Below are 18235 nucleotides of genomic sequence, written 5' to 3'. Positions count from 1 at the left end.
CTGAACCATCTCCCAGAACCTGAACTTTAAAAAAAAAAAAATTCATATTATTGCATGTGGTGTGTGTGTATGGCATAGCATGCATGTGGACCTCAGAGACCATTTTTGGGAGTTGGTTCTCCTTCCACCATGAGTTCTAGGGGATGGAACTCAGCTTGTTGGGCTTGTGCTGAGCTGTCACCTACTGAGCCATCTATCTCACTGGCTCCTGACTCACTCACTCTGTGTGTCATGTGGGACCTCAGTGTGCAGACATGTGTCAGTGACCTGGATGATGGCGGGCAGAGTTACTTGACTCAAAAAGGAAAAGAAAGCCACCCCCAGACACTGCTCCCCACTCCTCTAGGTTTGGTTTCATTCTTGGGGTCGTTTTGATTTTTGTTAAAGGTGAAAACAGATTCTAAGATATCTCATTAGTCACTACTTTCTGAGAAATTAAAAGACAGGGAACAACACCCTTCTCCAACACTGGCCTCAAATGCTCTGAGCAAGCACTGCCAGGTCTCTGAGGGGAGCAGGCAACAAGGGATACCCACTGCTACGTAAATGACCATCACTGTGCTTCTCCCCTCACAGCTGTCAGCTGCAGATGCATTCACCTGATTCTCCCACCTTCCTCTTCGGCCACCAAGCCAACCAGAGCCACCCTCCACAGCTGTTACCCTGTCCCTGAGGCTCCCTGGCAGTTTATCAGCTAGCAACCCTCAGCCCAGGTGACAGCTGAGATAGCCAGCCTTCACATTTTTTTTTTTTTCTTTTTGCCATGTGCCTTCCCCCTCTACAAAAGAAACCCCCAAATAAGGTGGGAGTGGGGTGATCAGTGACCTCAACGGGGCTTCCTGCCTGCCACTGTATTGAAATCTTCACTGCGGCCTGTGTGTGCTGTAGAGTGAATGATGCTTTTGTGGAGGCAAGGAAGTCCGGGGTAGCTTTTCTTATGCTCTTGGTGCCAGGACACCAGTGAAGCGCTCCTGGGGACCGAGAGACACAGTCAGACTCTCTCCTCCACACAGAGCCCCTTTCACCCTGCGTTGGGGATTACCTCACCAGCCTCTAAAGGGTGGCTGGTGGCAGCTGCTGACTTCTCTGATGCTCTGCATACCCATCTGAGAGGAAGTGAGGGGGTGCTGAGGAAGACAGATACTATCTAGGCTGGAGCCAGGCCAGCAGAACAGTGGCATCAGCCACAACATGGCCCTTGGCTTTGGTTTTCAACTCAGAGGGAAGATGACAGACAGGCAATTACTAATTGAGAAGCTGGGGGAAGGGCAGACCTTGGGGATAGAGTCTGGGGTTACCAGGGCAGTCAGGGCTGCATTGTGCAGCTCCTAGGAAGTCATGTTTTAATAGAAGCTGGCTTCTAAATGACAATTCACTTATTGGCATGCAGCTGTCCCCGCGGCTCATTCTGGGAACTGGAGATCTATCATGGCCCTCATTAGCCACTAGCTCAATGACTGCTTCATTTGTAGCCAGCCTACAAACAAGCTGGCTGGCACCAGACCAGACTTCCTGAAGCACTTCCAGGGATTCAGACAGTTTCCCAACCATGCAGTGGCTTTAGCAAAAAAACTCTTGATGTCACAGAAAAAAGATCTACACTCCTGTTGTACTGATGAAGACATTGAAGCCATTCTGATGGTGACAGAGAGGTGTGAGGACCCTGTTCACCTAATGGAAGTCCTGTGCCATTCTCGGTCTTGTGTTGTCATCCCCCTGCCTCAAGGACTAGACTTGGCCGTGGCAGTGACAGCTGTTGTCAGTTACCACGTGGCCGCATACTGTCTGACCTTTCCGAGTCTGAAGGTAGAAGGCTGAGGCATAGAGATCTGTGTTTCACAGATGGATCGTAAAGGGAGTGTATGTCATGGCAAAGCTCAAACTTGAAATACGATGCAGACTTGGTCCCGATTCTTGTATTTAGACACATAAGGTAGATGCCCACTCTACATCTGGCCTGACAGCCTCGACAGGCTACTCAGATTCCCACTGTCATTCCTTCTCCCTGGAGTCTGGGAAGCCTGGAGCTGGGGCATTTCTCAGAACAGGGGCTGGGAATATATATAGCTCAGTTGGCAGAGTCTGGCTAGCTCACATGAAGCCTTGAGTTTGACCCACACACAGCACCACATAAAACCAAGCCACAAGGTGAATGCCTAATCATCCCAGCCCTCTGGATGTGGAGGCCTGAGAACTAGACACCCCAGGTCACACTCAGCTATGAAGCACAGTTGAGGCTCACCTAGGATGGACAAACCCCCATCCAAAGCAGCCTGTACAGCACAGTACATTGGGCACAGCCTTCCACCTCAGCATACTTTTTATTTATTTGGTGTGTTAGGCGTTTGGCCTGTGCATATGTCTAAAAGCATTAGATTCCCTGGAACTGACTGGAGTTGCAGATGGTTGTGAACTGTCCCATGAGTGCTGGAATGAAGCCTGGGTCCCCTGGAAGAGATGCCAGTGCACTTAATCTCTCTCCAGGCCCCACTGCAGCATGTTTTCATAGCTCTCTGTGAAGCACCTTTAGGAGTATGTCTGAGAGGACAAAGGTTGGGGCTACCCTAGCCCACAGACCTATATAGAAGCGTTGGTGACAAGGCTGTGTGACCCTCCTGGCTAGGGCAGAGGTAAAGCCGTAGACTCCTGCTGAAGAGCAGACTATACTGCAGTAGGAAATGTCTGTTTCTTCCCTTCAGGAACATGAATAGACTGGGTCCTAGTCACATTCCAGGGCCTATTGCTATACCATGCCCTGACCACTCAGTGTGTATTGTGTGGTGTGAGTTGCTGAAAACAGCTTGAAGAAATGATTCCCTCAAGTCTAGCTTGGCAAGCCACTGGGGTTCCCTAGAGGGTTATGGATGGGGGTATGCAGGAGCAGAGATGACTCAAAGGCAGCTGCAGCACTGAAAGGCTCACCTGGCATGACGACACCTCAAAGAAGCTTGCCCTGGGGCTGCCTTCACTCCACCGGTGGCTGTTGACTGTCCATATAATCTTGGAGAATGGTCTTTTTAACCTTATGAACTTCCTGCACCCCCTAAGTTTTGTTAACTTCCTAAATCTTGCAGGCCTCCTTCCTTAAGAGGTGTGTTACTATACAACAGAAGTAGCCACACAACACATCCCCTGTCTCTGGCTCTTTATACCCCATCATCCACAGTGTACCCTGGGCCTTAGAGGGGGTGATGCAGTTGATTTTTTTTTTCCATTTATGCTTGAACATTGTAGGGAGAGACCTGTAGGTATCTGTGGCGCTGGCCACACCAGTTTGGGCATGGCCTCAGGTGCTTACAGGGCGTGTGGGATAAAGGCCTAAGGAGAGGGACACTCATCCTCTCTCGGGGTTCTGGTCCGGTCTTGGAGAGCTGCTGAGACTGGATGCTCAGAGCACTAACCTGGACTATCAGTTTCTCATGTAAGAGATTTCCCCTCAATAAAATTAACCAACAATGTCCATATCCCATGTATGGTTATCTTCCTCTTACAGAACATGGTTCACTATACCATAGCAAGAATAATTTTTTTTTTTTTTTTTTTTTTTGTTAGCAGCTTAACTGGGTATGCAGTAACTGCAATAGTCACTGTCCATTGCAAAAATAGGAAGTTTCCTTCCAGGATAGAAGCCAACAACAGCAGTGTCTATGGATGTAGACACAGATGTTCTCAAGGCAATTTGATAGGCATGTTGCATCCGTTTAACAAAACAACAGTAGTTGCTTCTACATGGGGGCTATGATATCCCCAGATTTTGCCCTTATGGTACCAAATATGAGTTCCCTCCTGTGGAGCAAGTCTTAAGATCCACTTGAAAAGCAGTTAGCTGTACCCTTAACAGTTATGCTGTTATTGCATCATTTGGTTCCCTATCATGTTAGTAGTGTAGTATGAAGATTCTATCTCACACTAACAACCTGAGAAACACTTGCAGCTAGCCAACAGGGGAGAAGTTTTGGCTCAGTCCCAACTTGATTTCTCCATGTTCTTCAGCCAAGGTGTTGGACATCTCACCATCTAGCTCTTCTAGGTGTGGGTGCCTCACTGGCCAACAGCTCACAGGAAGGCAGCCCACCTCTGGCCCCAGGGCTTTCACCTCACAATCTTAGGACTTCTGGGAGTCCTTTTTTCCAATTTACACGCAGAACACTTTCCTTGGATGTCTGTGCATGCGTGTGCGTGTTCATATATGTATGTGCACGTGTATGCTGTGTGCATGCGTGTGCGTGTTCATATATGTATGTGCACGTGTATGCTGTGTGCATGTGTGTGCGTGTTCATATATGTATGTGCACATGTATGCTGTGTGCATGCGTGTGCGTGTTCATATATGTATGTGCACATGTATGCTGTGTGCATGCGTGTGCGTGTTCATATATGTATGTGCACATGTATGCTGTGTGCATACATGTGCGTGTGGAGGGCAGAGCACAATCTTCAGTGTTGTTCCTTAAGTACCACCTACCCCCCCCCTTTTTTTTAAGACACCCTCTCTCACTAGTCTGGGACTTGCCAGGTAGACTAGGCTGGCTGGCCAGAGACCTAGGGATTTGCCTGTCTCCACCTGTCCTGGTGCTGGAATTACAAGTGCATGCCGCCACACCCAACCTTTTTTGTTTGGATTCTAGGGATCAAACTCAGGCCCTGTGTTTGCAAGGCAAACATTTCACCAAGGCATCTTCCATGCCCCAGTATCCTAGAACTCAGTTTGTAGACCAGGCTGGCTCCAAACTCACAGAGACCCACCTGCCTCTGCCTCCTGAATGCTGGGATTAAAGGCGTGTGTCACTACACCCAGCTTCCAGTATACATTCTTTTAAATATTTCACCATTATTTTTCTGTTCTTTCTGCTTTTTTAAAAAAATCTGCACAACATTCAAGGTTTATTGTTATACTAAACATCTTTCCATGGAGTGAAAGTCAGCAGGACCTCTGAAGGCCACCTACTGACCAGTGCAAGCAAAGGCCAGTTGCTGTTTGGGTCCAGCAGCTAAACAAAACTTCAACAGGGGGCAGGCATGGTGGCTCACGCCTTTAAATCCTAGCACTTGGGAAGCAGAGGCAGGTGTATCTCTTCACGTTCAAGGTCAGTCTGGTCTTCATAGTGAGTTCCAGGCCAGCTAGGTCTATGTATGAAACTCTGTCTTAAGAAAGAAAGAAAGAAAGAAAGAAAGAAAGAAAGGAAGGAAGGAAGGAAGGAAGGAAGGAAGGAAGGAAGGAAGGAAGGAAGGAAGGAAGGAACCAAATAAATAGTGAAGACATCAGCAGGGTCCAGTATGACAGGAAAAGATGTCATTGCTGTAACAATTGTCAGAAGAACAGTGTTAGGTACAGCAGCATGGCTCGGGAACACTGTCCCATCAGAATCCAGTCATTCTCCATAACCCACCCAGCCTCCTCCTCCTGGGTCATAAATAGGGCCACTGTCACTCTCCTTTGTCCCCAGTGAGCTCTCTGGGGTCAGTTTGCACTGCCCAGCCTGGCCCTGGGCCAAGAGAGAGTCAGGTCATGTTCCTACCAGCTGCCCCCATCTCAGGGCCCAGGTCTGACGACAGGCTCTGGGCTGGCATTGTGGCCTATCCATTGGGCACATCTGACTGTTGAAAGGGCTCTAGCCTGGGTGAACAATTCATTCTTGTATGGGAGGAGCCTTGTGAACTTCCTGAGCTTCCTGGGTTTTGTAAGCCATTCCTTACCTTTCCGAGTCTTTGTGGTAGATACCCAGCTAGCCACTTTGTTGAGCTAAGAAATCTGGAATCTGGTTGAGTCCAGCCAATTTGGGATGTCTCCAGCTGTAGGACCTGAAGCCTACCCCATCAGATTTCCACTCAGCCTGCTTTTTCCCTTGGATCCTCAGCACCCACAGCCCAGAGCTGCTACAGAAGCACCCCAGGTGCTTACTCCCCCAGAGTAAGCCCAGGGGACCTGCTGGGGGCTTGGTGACAGCTGTTCTGCACATCCATCAGATGTGCAGTGGTCTCAGATTTGCTTGCAGTGTAGCACGGTGCCTGTCAGTTTTTGAGGAAGGACTCCAACTCTCCCTTGTGTAGGGCCAGAAGCTCAGGGAGGCTTCTAACTGTAAGAAGAGATGTCCCTGGCTCATAGGATGTTTTGGTTCAAGTGAACATAGGTTGGCTTCAGAGGACAAGAGGAGGCTGTAGAGAGAGCCTTGGAACCTGAAGGCTATTATGTTCATGGATGGTCTTCTGAGGTCTCACTGTAGCCCAGGCTGGTCTCCAACTCACAATCCTCCCCCAGCTTCTTGAGCACTGGACTCACACCCTCTTGGGGTAAGTCTACAGCTTCACTTTGTGGGAAACCCTGGGTGATGGGGGACCTAGAAGGCACTTGCCAATATATGTAACTCTCACACAGTGAAACAATGTGACATTTTATAAAGGATTCTGTTAGTCTGTTCCATATCCTACCCCTTGCACTGTTTTGTTTAACTTTAGACACCATGGATACCAACAGGCATGGTTTTTCCACAGCTCATATTCCGTCCAGATGTTCAGTGCCTCGTGGAATTATAATTTTGAGCCTCCATCACAGCTCAGAGGCACAAGCTGGCTGCTTCCCAATGCCCTGTGCCTCCAGGTCATAGAAGATGTGTGGGGAAGTAAGCTAGGTGTGAAGAGAACTTACAGGCCTGGGAGCCGGCACTCTACACTCCTCTGTTTTCTGAGTGGCCTCTGCTTCTTCCTCTGCATTCCCAAGAACCATATCAACCGGCTTCTTTTAGGCTGGATCAGTCATAGGACAGAACCTTGATACCAGAGAAGGGAGTCGGGGAGAGAAAGGGACAGAGGAAGGGAGGGAGGGAGGGAGGGAGGGAGGGAGGAGGGAGGGAGGGAGGGAGGGAGGGACAGAAAAAAAATCTAAATATTTATCACTTGAGATGGGGCAGTTTATCTTCATTTGAACAAGCTGGGCTCCAGAAGTCTGTATTTTAATAAGCCAGGGCCAAGGAATTTGATAATTATTTGTGCTTTTATGTGTATGTATGCACACATGTATGCAGAGGCTTCTGCCTGTGAAAACAGGTCAGAGGATGTTGGGTGTGCTGTTTTGTCTTTGAGACAGGGTCTCTCATTGAACCTGGAGCTAGGCTGGTGGCCAAAAACCCCAGTAACCTTCTTGTCTCCACCCTCTACAATGACTGGAATCTAGGCTTATAGGATTACAGAGCATGGCCGGGCCCATTTTTTTTTTAAACTTGGATAATGGGAATTTGAACTCATGTCCTCAAGTTTGTGTAGCAAGCACCCTTTTTGTTGCTTTGTTTTGTTTTTTTGAAACAAGGTTTCTCTATGTAACATCCCTAGCTGACCTGGAACTTATTTTGTAGACCAGGCTGGCCTTGAACTCACAGAGATCCGCCTGCCTCTGCCTCTTGATTAAATCCCTCTGCTGGGATTAAAGGTGTGCACCACCACCACCTGGCAATTTAAAAAATAAATAACCTGGATGTGATGGTACAGACTTTTAATCCCAGTATTTAGGAGGCAGAAGCAGGCAGATCTCTGTGAGTTCAAGGCCAGCCTAGTTACACAGTGAGACCCTGTCTCAAAACTTAATAAATAATGAATTAAATTTAAAAATCAAATCAAATCACATGTCTTAGAGAAACAGCCAATGTCTTTGACCTGTGAGTTGTGATGAGTCTGGGAAAGCTTGATTGTGCACACGCTGCCTCGTACACTCCAGCCACATTTCCACAAAGCAGCTGTCTTGCACAGCGGGGGTCTAGACAGCTCTCCATTTGCACACAGGGCTCTCTCACGAATAAATGCACTTGTGCAAAGTTCTTAGTTACCATGTTCGGATTTCAGCATGCAAAGTAGCCTGCCCGGTCACTCTAGAGTGGCTCACAGCAGCCATACTGAATGTTCCATTGGGCAGTAATGCTACTATAAATCCTTTCACTGGACAAAATAAAACTTTATCACCACCAAAAAATGTCCACTACTGTATAATAATGTCTTTAGTAAGCTCATCTGCCCTGAGTCTCACTGTGCATGTACATAAACTACCTAGGGATTTTGTTAAAATACAAGTTGATTGGCAGGTCAGGGGCTCAAAACTAGAGTCTGCATTTTCTGTAAGTTCCCAGATCATGCCAGCATCAGAGATCCTGGTTAAGAGAAAGCCTGAAATGTTTATGTATTAGCAGGTAGCTTATCTCAGTCCCCCAAAGGGATATGAGATAGCCTACCTAAAACACATATGATGGAAGAATGTCTTCAAGGAGCAAAGAGGAGGGAGGAAAAAGGCTAAGGAAAGGCAGGAAGGCTAGGTTCCCAGCTGTGTGCAGGTCTGTGTGGACATGCTGCTTGCCACAGATCAGCATGGGGTGCTTCTGAGTTCTTGTGGTGTGGAGGGAGAAGGCAGTGATGCAGCTGAGACAGCAGTGCCATTTGATTCACCATAAACTATGGCTAGAGATGGCGTGTGTTGGGTCAAAGGTTACAGGAAGGAGGAAGGCTTTGTGAAGGAGGCCTTTGAGACCTAGGCAATGCAGACCCAGGCTGTGGAGAATGGTAAATAGGACAGCAAGAATGAAGAGGCCAAGAGTGCAGAGATGTCTTTGTTTGGCAAAACAGACTTCCTTGACTTTGGATTTCTGAGCTGCAGCCCCAGGCATGAAGTGGCCCAGTTGGAGTCACAGGTGGGTAAGCCTGCATGCTGGGGGTGGGAGACCAGCCTTCATAGTCTCCTTCCGTCTTCTCTACCCCAATAGGAGAGGGCCTTGTTTGGGGAACAAGGCTGTTCTGGACTCAGGGAGAGGCCAGCCTCCTTACCGCAGGCTCCTGCCACCTGCTGCAGTTCTGTGGGAGGGGGTTTTCTTGTTCCGGTCCCTACCCTAATTCCTTGCAGCTGTTTTCTGCCCCATGGAAAGAGACTAGTTATTTTGAGTGGGTCACTGGCTTCCAACCAGGAAATCTGACTGGCTGAGTCAAGGACTGGCAACAGGGCAGGCAAACAGGGCCAGAGCCAGGTTCAGCAGAGGGTGGCCCAGGCTGTAGAGGAAGAGTTGGGCTGTGGAGGAAGCAGGTCAGAAGAGGGCTTCAGAAGAGAGTCTGCAGTCTGAACTGGCAGCAGGGTTGGTGGGTGGAGGAACTCCATCTTCCCATCTTGTTCCCCATGATCTTGGCAAAAGTAGAGAAGAAAAGGAAGTCCCAGTGGCCAAGACTAGTGCTGCTGGAGAAGGGATGGTACCTCTCCTTGTAGGCAACTGGGCTGTCTGGACCACAGGAGAAACAATCCCTTACTTGTAAGCAAGTCCTCCCAATGCCACTTATCAGAAAGCAGGTTCTGTGGGGACTTCACACCTTCATGGCTGTCTGACATCCCTGCCTGTTGGAAGGTGGACATGAGTCTCTGGGCCTGGGAAAGTCACGTGGTCCAGTGATAAGGCCATGGCTTAGGACAGGTCAGCTTGGACTTGAATAACAACTCTGTGCTCACAGCTGTGTTCCCTCAAGAGCCACAGACTACCTCACTGAACCTTTCCTTGCAGAAATGGGAGTCATGAGAGCATCATGCACCTCCTGGGAGACCCATTCATGGTGTGTTGTCATGGTAACCATAGCTGTCATGGGGATGTTGCAGTGGTTGGCTTTGGGCCTTGACCATTCTCATAGAGATACCTAGAGGGGTTTGTAGTAAGGGGGATGATGATATTCTCACCAAGAGGAAGACTGGTGACACAAAAAAGGCATTGGGGACCAAGAAAAACACATAGACCTTTGTACGCTGAGAGAGCAGGGCCAGCTCCTGAACTGCCTGGCACTGAGTGACTTTGATGAACTAGTGGGATGAGTGAATGAGTAAATGAGTAAATGAGTGAATGAATGAATGAATGAATGAATGAATGAATGAACAAATGACAGCTCTCCAGAATGTGGACTTGCCTTAGGCCTCGGTGAAGTCCTAGACTGGGCATTGAGCAGGATGCAGCCCTGTGGTACCTCTCTGGAGTCTGCACAAGGAAGTAAAGGGAACTGGAAAGAGGACCTCATGAAATTCAGACTCAGAGAGGCTAGGCTCATCAGCTCTTCCAACAGAGGAGCCTCCACTGGCCCACTCTTCAGCTGCCTCCTATCTCCTCAGCTGCCTAGAGCGGCCAGAGGCTGGAAGTGGGAAAAGGAGGAAGCGTGTTCCCCCGGGCTGTTGTCCCAGCCCTGCCACTGAGCAGGCCCAAACATAGCTCTACAGAGTAGCCTCATAATGGGGAGAGTCCAGAGTGGGTGGGCAGGAAGAGGAAAGCGTTCTTTGGCGGTGGCACGTTTGCATTGAGAGCTGAGGAATGCTGAAAGTCCATCTGGGAGAGTAGCGGAGAGGGACTCTAGGCAAGAGGAACAGTAGTCACAAGACCTGGAGTAAGGGCACCTAGAGAGTGGGGGTGGGAAGAGTTAGAGGGACACTGGATAGAGGTCTCCAGTCTAAGCTCACTCCAGCCTGAGGCTCCAGCCCGCACTGCAGACTGAAGCTGTACCTGAGGACCCATCTTCAGATCAGGGCAGACCTTGGGCACCGTGTCTCCACCCTCGCTCTGCCTCTGCCGATGAGTGGCCCTGCTGCTCCTAGCCCATGGTCCCACCTGCACAGTGACATGCCAGCTTGCTGTTCTAGAAGTCCCTATCCAGTCATCAGGGGTGAGGGTGGCAGGATGGATCAGGGCAAGACAAGGAGTCTGAGGGAAGTGTCAGGACAAAGGAAAATGGCGTCTGGCCTTTATTGGAAACCCTTTCCACTCTCTATCTAGCACTGTCCAGATGGAAGCTGCTGAAAGACAAGTCCTGTCAGGCCCAGAAAAGATGGATTCTACTTGCTTCCTGGTTGGATGGTAGCATCTTCTGAAGAGATGCTTCTCCCATGAAAGAGGACTTCCTGGCTTCCCATCTCCTGTCCTCTGGCCTTGGGAGGATGACCCCTCTGGCAAACCCTCTCTCAGTCTTTCTTCCAGCTGGGGAGAAGGACATGGAGGCGGGAGAACTAAGTCAGACTCTGTGGTCCTTCTGTCCTTTTTTAGAGGACGAGGGTCTTGCTGATACCTATGGTTTTGTGGTTCAGGTCCCAAGAGCCGTTTCCTGTCGCATGTCTCTACAGATATACCTGCTGGGCAGGGGTGACTGCCCTACATTGCTAGTAGAGTACTAAGGTTGGGGGTATTAAGAAACTTGCCTGATGATGCACAGCTCAGTGGGGTCAGTCTTGCAGGGGAGAGGTTTAGGGGGGTGACAGAGCTTCAGGGCCAGCCATATGAGGTATCTTCAAACACATGTCCAAAGGAGCCAATACCAGGAAGCATGCTGGAGAAGGCCTACATCTAGAAACAGTCCTACATCTCCCTTTCCACAGAGCTAGGGAAACACCCCCAGTCTCCCAGAGCCTGCGTCTATAAATGGGGTCACTGTGCCTGCCTCTCAAACATCCATGCATTCACACAAATCGTCGCCATGAACCTACGAGGTGTTAGGAGCAAGCCATGATGAAGTAAGTGAATGTAAACTCCCTTGGAAAACTTCTATCCTAGCTGGGAAGACCAGTAACAAAACGTGCACAGACACAGTTATCGTAGTGTGGTGTGAGGAAAAGCCAGCCAAGAGGTTCCTGTAGACCCCTCCTTCACAGTGGTGACATGTAGCTAGATGTCTCAGGGACCAGCATCCTGAGTGGAGGGGACAGCTCTTGTGCATCCTTGAGGTGGCATGTGCTGGGTGGAGAGGGGAGTCAAGGGAAGGCAAGGCAATCGAGCTATCCCTCTGGGGATGGGCTTGGCTTCCTCAGAAACAGTTCCATTAGGAAAGGTCTCAGGTTGCTGAGGGAGCACAGGCTGTGTGGACACGGAACACAGGACTCCAGCCCCACCCCTCCGGCTGCCATTTGTGTCCTTATATATTTCCAGACTCAAATGGCCTCTTCCTAGAGTTCTTAGGTCTAAGGCTTCCCTGACTGTGGCTTGTGACTGTCTCAGGACCCAGGGCAGGGCCCCTGATCTGGTGACCACCGCCTCCTAAATGGGGAGGGTGCTAAGTCTGTCCTGGCCAATCACAAAAGGTCCTTTCACCAGAGTGCATTGTGTGGGAACTGGCAGGGGACATAGTGCCCTCTTGCCTGTAGGCATAAAGACCCCCTTTCTCTTCCATTGCACCAGCTTCTGGGCTGGCGGGGGCAGCAGCTGGGGGCAGCAAGATTCTGTCCTTCCCTTTCAAAGTATGTGCAGACGGGCCAAGTCAGACAACAAACAGCAGTGATTCACAGCCTGTAGTGCTGGGTGGCTGCCGGGGTGGCAGCAATCAACGGCATCCTTCTGCTGCAGGGATCTCCACAGCACCAACCAGGGTGTGGGGTGTCTATCTAGGGCACACCCCTAAATGGGAATTGGAATCCTTTGTACTGGAGAAAAGAGATCAGGTTTGTAGCGTCAGAGGCCTCCTCAGTTCTGTTGTCCTGGAGTCGATCTGTCTGAATGGTTGGCTTGCACTTCTCACCCCAACCAAGGCTAAATCCCTCACTGCAGCTGCTGCCTTCTGGGCTGGGCAGACCCGCTCTTCAAGGATGTGGGCAGGAAGTAGGGAGCACAGAGGGGTCCTCCCAATGGCTGGGGGGATCTGGTCATAAAGTGATGTGAAAACCCCTTGTTGGGAAGGCACAGTGGGTAAGGTAGCATGATTACTGGATCTGAGAATCTCTTCGTGTTAGCTGGCCTTTGAAACATTTCATCAAAGGTGAGGGAGGGCTGTTCATGAGGCCCCCACCCCTTCCTGAGGAACAACTGGCAGTTAATGGTGACTGGGGGAGGGGTGATGGAACCACTGATAAATCCCCTATTCTCCAGTAAATAACCCCTATGGGTGTTCATGCAGGCAACCCTAGTTAAATTCGGTGGCTCTCTTTCAACGCACAAATAGACATCAAAGTAGGAAGGATCAGTGGGAGAGTGAGGAAGGTGACTGAGGGTAATGGGTAAAAATGACCAAACTTCGGTACCTACATATATGAAATTATCAAATATAATAATAGTAATAATGATGATAAAGAAGGGGTGTGAGGCTGCTCCCTTCAGGGAGAGTGTATATGCAGTAGGACCAACTGATAGTCTCCTAGGCAGAGGGGAGGGGTATCTGCAAAAGCCACAGTTGGCCTTGCAGCTGAGATGGAGCCTTGAAAAGGAAGCTGGAAGGGTGGCAAGTCTGTCCCCAGAGCAGGGACTACATCAGGAGCCAATAGCCCTCCCTAAGTGGAAGGAGAGTGACTAACTGGGAGCCAGGAGGGACTGAAGGAGCAGGGGTGGTGGTGGGAACAATGGGGACCAACTCAGGACACAGCCCTGGTGGGAGCTTGGGAGCCACCAGTGGGGGGGAAGGGTGGCTGAGGGGATGGTCTGAGAGCTGGGGAGGGAGGAGAAGAAAGGGAAGAGAGCCTGAAAGCAGGGACAGGAAAGGAAGGAAAAAGCCCAAGAGGCCTGATGGGGGGGGGGCATGAAGAGGAGATGAGGCAGTGGGGTGGAAAAGGAAATGAAAGGAGGGGAGAGGGAGGAAATGAGGAGATAAGGTGGGGGCGAGGCAGGAAGCCTAAGCAGGAGCCACAGATGGAAATGGGGCCTGTGATGGAAATGGGGCCTGTGCAGGGGTCGCTTCTTCCCAGTCATCCGCTTGTGACCCACCCAGTTCTGCTGGCTAGAGAAAACACAAAGCCAGGCTCCTGGAGGACAGGGGTGGGAACCACACAAAGGGGTTTAGTTAGACCCAAGTAGGAGCTTCTCACTAGAAGGCTTGCAAGGAAAGTCCCCTCCTCCCAGGGGAGCAGCCCATCCCTCCTCCAGGCAGACCAGCCACCATGGCCCTTTGAAGGGATGGACTGCGCAGCACTTGCTTCTGTGGGTTGGCAGCACGCAGCTCAGCAACTCAGCTTCTCTCTGAGTCAAAGCTGTGCGTAGTGAGCGTGGCAGGCAGGAAGGGGCTCTTCAGTCCGAGCCAGTGTGTGCCCATGCCCAGGTGGACCCTTACCACACCCTTTGTTCAGTTCAGGAAAGTCAGGGAAAGGCCACTGGAGAAAAGGGGTGGAAGGCAGGAGCTGCCAGGGTGTTTCCAGGGAAAATTTGATCCTTTCATGGAACAGGCAGCTAGCTGCGGCTCCTCCCCGTCCTTCCCCCTCCTCACCACCTCATCTCCACCTCTGCTCTTCTTTCTTCTTCCCTCCCCTGCTAGCATCGGGATAAATGATCTCTCTGTAGCAACCACCCTAGCACTGGACCCTGGATGCCAGCAGGCAGGGCAGGTCTGTAAGTGTGTTCAGGAGTGTGCAGAAGTATTGTGCACATCGAGTGTAAGACAGTATGCATTCACATGTATGAGTGTGTCACGTACATATACAAACGTGACAGAGGTATGAGTATGCAAGCACAGGTATGTGCGTGCACAAGTGAATGCTGGCGTGAGTGTGCTTGTGAACACATGGACTCATGCACACACATACACACACACACACACACACACACACACACACACACACACACACTCTGCCCCAGGTGCTTGTGAAAATTGGAGACAGCCTGGCTGTGGTTATCAATGCCATGGTTGAGACAGAAGCAGGGTTTGGGGGGTGGGGAGGTGGGGACAAGACTAAGTTGACTAGTTGAGGCTCTGGGTTTGCTATTTGGGGCCAGGAATGGTTATTTTTCAGAGCTGTTGAGTTTTTGAGGCAGGGTCATGTCACATTGCTCTGGCTGCTTTTCAACTTCCAGGCTTCAGCCATCCTCCTTCCTCAACCCGCTGAATGGCCAGGAGGGTAAATCTGCACCACTGCCCAATCTTGGAGCCTGGTTTTTCATCTGCAATATGAGGCCAGCACTTGCCTGCTTCCTGAAGGTTGATGTTAATGTCACAGAGAAGCAGGGCAGGAAGGGCTGGCACATGTCCCCGAGTCCTTAGAGAACTGCTGCACTCTCCTGCCCCAGGAGGAGACAGAAGCTACAGAATGTCAACTGCCCCACATCTGGCCAGTGGCCAACCTGAGATTAGACCCCAGGTTTAATTGATTTTTGACAAAGCCTCAGACATATTCTCTAATTCAAGGTCACACAGTGTAACACAGAGCCTCAGACTCTCTTCCTTCCAGGGCTCTGAGCCTCAAATCCTGGCCCTTGGGGAGTAGGCCCTCTGAACCTATGAGAGCTATGATCCTTTCTTTTATTCTTTTTCTCTTTCTTTCTTTCTTTCTTTCTTTCTTTCTTTCTTTCTTTCTTTCTTTCTTTTTCTTTTTTTTTGAAACTGGGTTTCTCTGTATTGCTTTGGAGCCTATAGTGGTACTGGCTCTTGTAAACCAGGCTGGCCTCAAACTCACAGAGATCTGCCTGCCTGCCTCCCGCGTGCTGGGATTAAAGGCGTGCACCCCCACACCCGGCCACTATGATCCTTTCTTAACTGGGTATATTTTGCAGTTTGTGCCAACCCAAAGCATCCCCATACATATCTGGCCAGACCTGTGTCATTTGTCTGGGGGAGCCCAAGGTCCCAGCACATGGCTTAAGTTTGCAAGTTTCCTGCTGGCAGGTCCAGGCAATAGGCACCATTAGCCAGAAGACCTTCTGTATTGGCATCTTGCCTGTGAACCTGTAACATGGGCTCTTTTTCACCAGCCTGAAAACAGACAGCTCAGCTGCTTGGGGACACTGGGACTTCTGAACATCCCTCCTCCACCTACCCAATCTCTAGGCACCATCACCTCCATCTAAATTCGGTCAAAGGGATGTGGCTCTTCTCTAACCCATCTCTACTCTGCCTACTTCTTCACCTGTGTAAACACTTGCCCGGTGTCTGGGTGGCCTAGGCCTTTGCTGTGAAGCTGAAGACTAATCTAGGACCACCAGCAGAGGCCATGAAGCAGCAAGAGCAGGGGCCCTTCTCCAAGGTCACCTTTTCTCTGAGCCCATTCCATTTCACATGCTCATTCTCCAGAAGACCTGCCATCTCCTCTCCTTATGGGACTCTACCTACCCATCATCTACCCACTTAGGATTAGTTTATCTTGAGGGACGTTCCTTGTCATAGGAACAAAGCAGGCCTGAGTCCATTGATTTTTGTCTATTCACCCTTTTCAGCTCTGGGGTAAATAAACTGGAATCTTTGTTCAGCAAACCTTGAGCACAAACCACACTTCCCTGGGACCTATGCCTTTTGTAACTCCAGTTTTTCCCTGTATAAAATATACACTTAAGGGCTGGAGAGATGGCTCAGTGGTTGGGAGCATTGACCGCTCTTCCAGAGGACCTGGGTTCAATTCCTAGCACCCATAAAGAAACTCACAATTGTCTCTAACTTCAGCTCCAGAGGATCTGACACCTTCACACAGACCTACATACCATACATTTAGACAAAACACCAATGCACATAAAGTAAACATGAAGAAATCATTTTTAAGTGCACTTAAAGCCTGGCATGGTGTCACATGACTTAATCCCAGCACTTGGGAGGCAAATGCAAGCAGATCTCTGAGTTCAGGTCAGCCTGGTCTACTGAGTGAGTTCCAGGATAGCGGAGGCTACACAGGGAAACCGTGTCTCAAAATATATAATAAAATAAAACAATAAAACATGTATTAATTCATCCACTTACATCCATCCATCCATTCATCTCTTTAGCCACTCACTAGCCCTTCTACAAACCTGTTTACGCATCCTTCAATCCATCTACTGTCTATCCTTCCATCCAGTCACTGCTGTATCCATCTACCCACTGATCTATCCATCTACTTATCATTCATCCACCCACCTATCATTCACCCGGCCATCATCCATCCATTATCTACCTATCATTTGATTTATCCATATACCTATTTACCACTTATCCACATCCACTTATCCTCTATTCATCTACCTATCCACCTATCAATCATCCATCCATCTACCTATACATCATCCACCCACTGATCTGTACTAAATGCCGGGACCTGGAAAAGATGTGGAGGCCTCTTGACAGTTCACAAAGAGTAGATCTGTTACTTAGTCCCTACTTGTGGTTTTTCATATTTCTGAACTCTAGAGCACTTGACTTCAGATGAGCCCAGAGAGCAAGGCTTTGGCCAATAGTTTGCCTAGTTGCATACAGTTGCTCATCAGTCATTACCACCCCCACCCACCCAACTCATAGGAAGCAACCCACCCCATGCTAAGCATACCAAGGAACTGTTGGACATTCTTGCTGCTACCTGATGTAATCCATAATGAGCTAGGGATTAAAGGCGTGAGCCACCAATGCCCGGTTTATAACCCTTCTTTTTATTTAGACAGAAAAGAGAAGATGATGGGGGGAACCTCCTTCTGTGTATATGTTTGTCTTAATGGTTGATAAATAAAGCACTGTTGGCCAATAGGGAAGCAAAATAGGTGGGGCTAGGAGTTGAGGAGGATTCTAGGAAATGTAGTAAAGAAGAGAATCACGTTGAATCCCAGGGAAGAGAGGATGCATGCCACTGGCATCCTCAATAAGATAAGTCTTCATAAAACATATAGATTAATGGTTGTGATTGATTCTTAAGACAGACCTAGCAAATAAGAAATCCTAGTCATTGTAACTAATATAAGACTCTCTCTGTTATTTGGGGGCCCTAACATGACAGCAGAACTCAGATGGCTGGCAGAAAGCATTATCATTATAAAATATATATACAGAAGGACATCTCCCATCAACATTCGAATATGGGTCTTGAAGGGTAGGTAAGAATTGTCCAACTACCATGAGGGAGCTGAAAGGTTGAGTTAGGCGAAGAATAGAAGATAACAAGAATGGAGATACCATAATAGAGGGAGACATTTTAGGTTTACAGAGAAATCAGGCACTAGGGAAATGTCTGGAGATCTACAAAGATGACACCAGCTAACAATCTAAGCAACAGAGGAGAGGCTACCTTAAATGCCCTCCCCTGATAATGAGATTGATGACTGACTTATACGCCACCTGATAGCCCTCATCCAGCAGCTGGTGGAAGTAGAAGCAGATACCCACAACTAATCACTGAACTGAACTGGAATCCAGATGCAGAGAAGGATGAGTGAAGAGCAAAGGGGTCCAGACCAGGCTGGTGAAACCCACAGAAACAGCTGACCTGAACGTCTGGGAACTCTTGCTCCCAGACTGATAGCTGGGAAACCAGCATGGGACTGATCCAGACCCCAGGAACATGGGTTTCAGTGAGGAAACCTTGGAAATCTATGGGAACTCCTGTAAT

This window comes from Cricetulus griseus, chromosome 3, assembly GCF_003668045.3.
Source record: "Cricetulus griseus strain 17A/GY chromosome 3, alternate assembly CriGri-PICRH-1.0, whole genome shotgun sequence".
Taxonomy (NCBI): Eukaryota; Metazoa; Chordata; class Mammalia; order Rodentia; family Cricetidae; genus Cricetulus; species Cricetulus griseus.
This window is presented reverse-complemented; position numbering follows the sequence as displayed.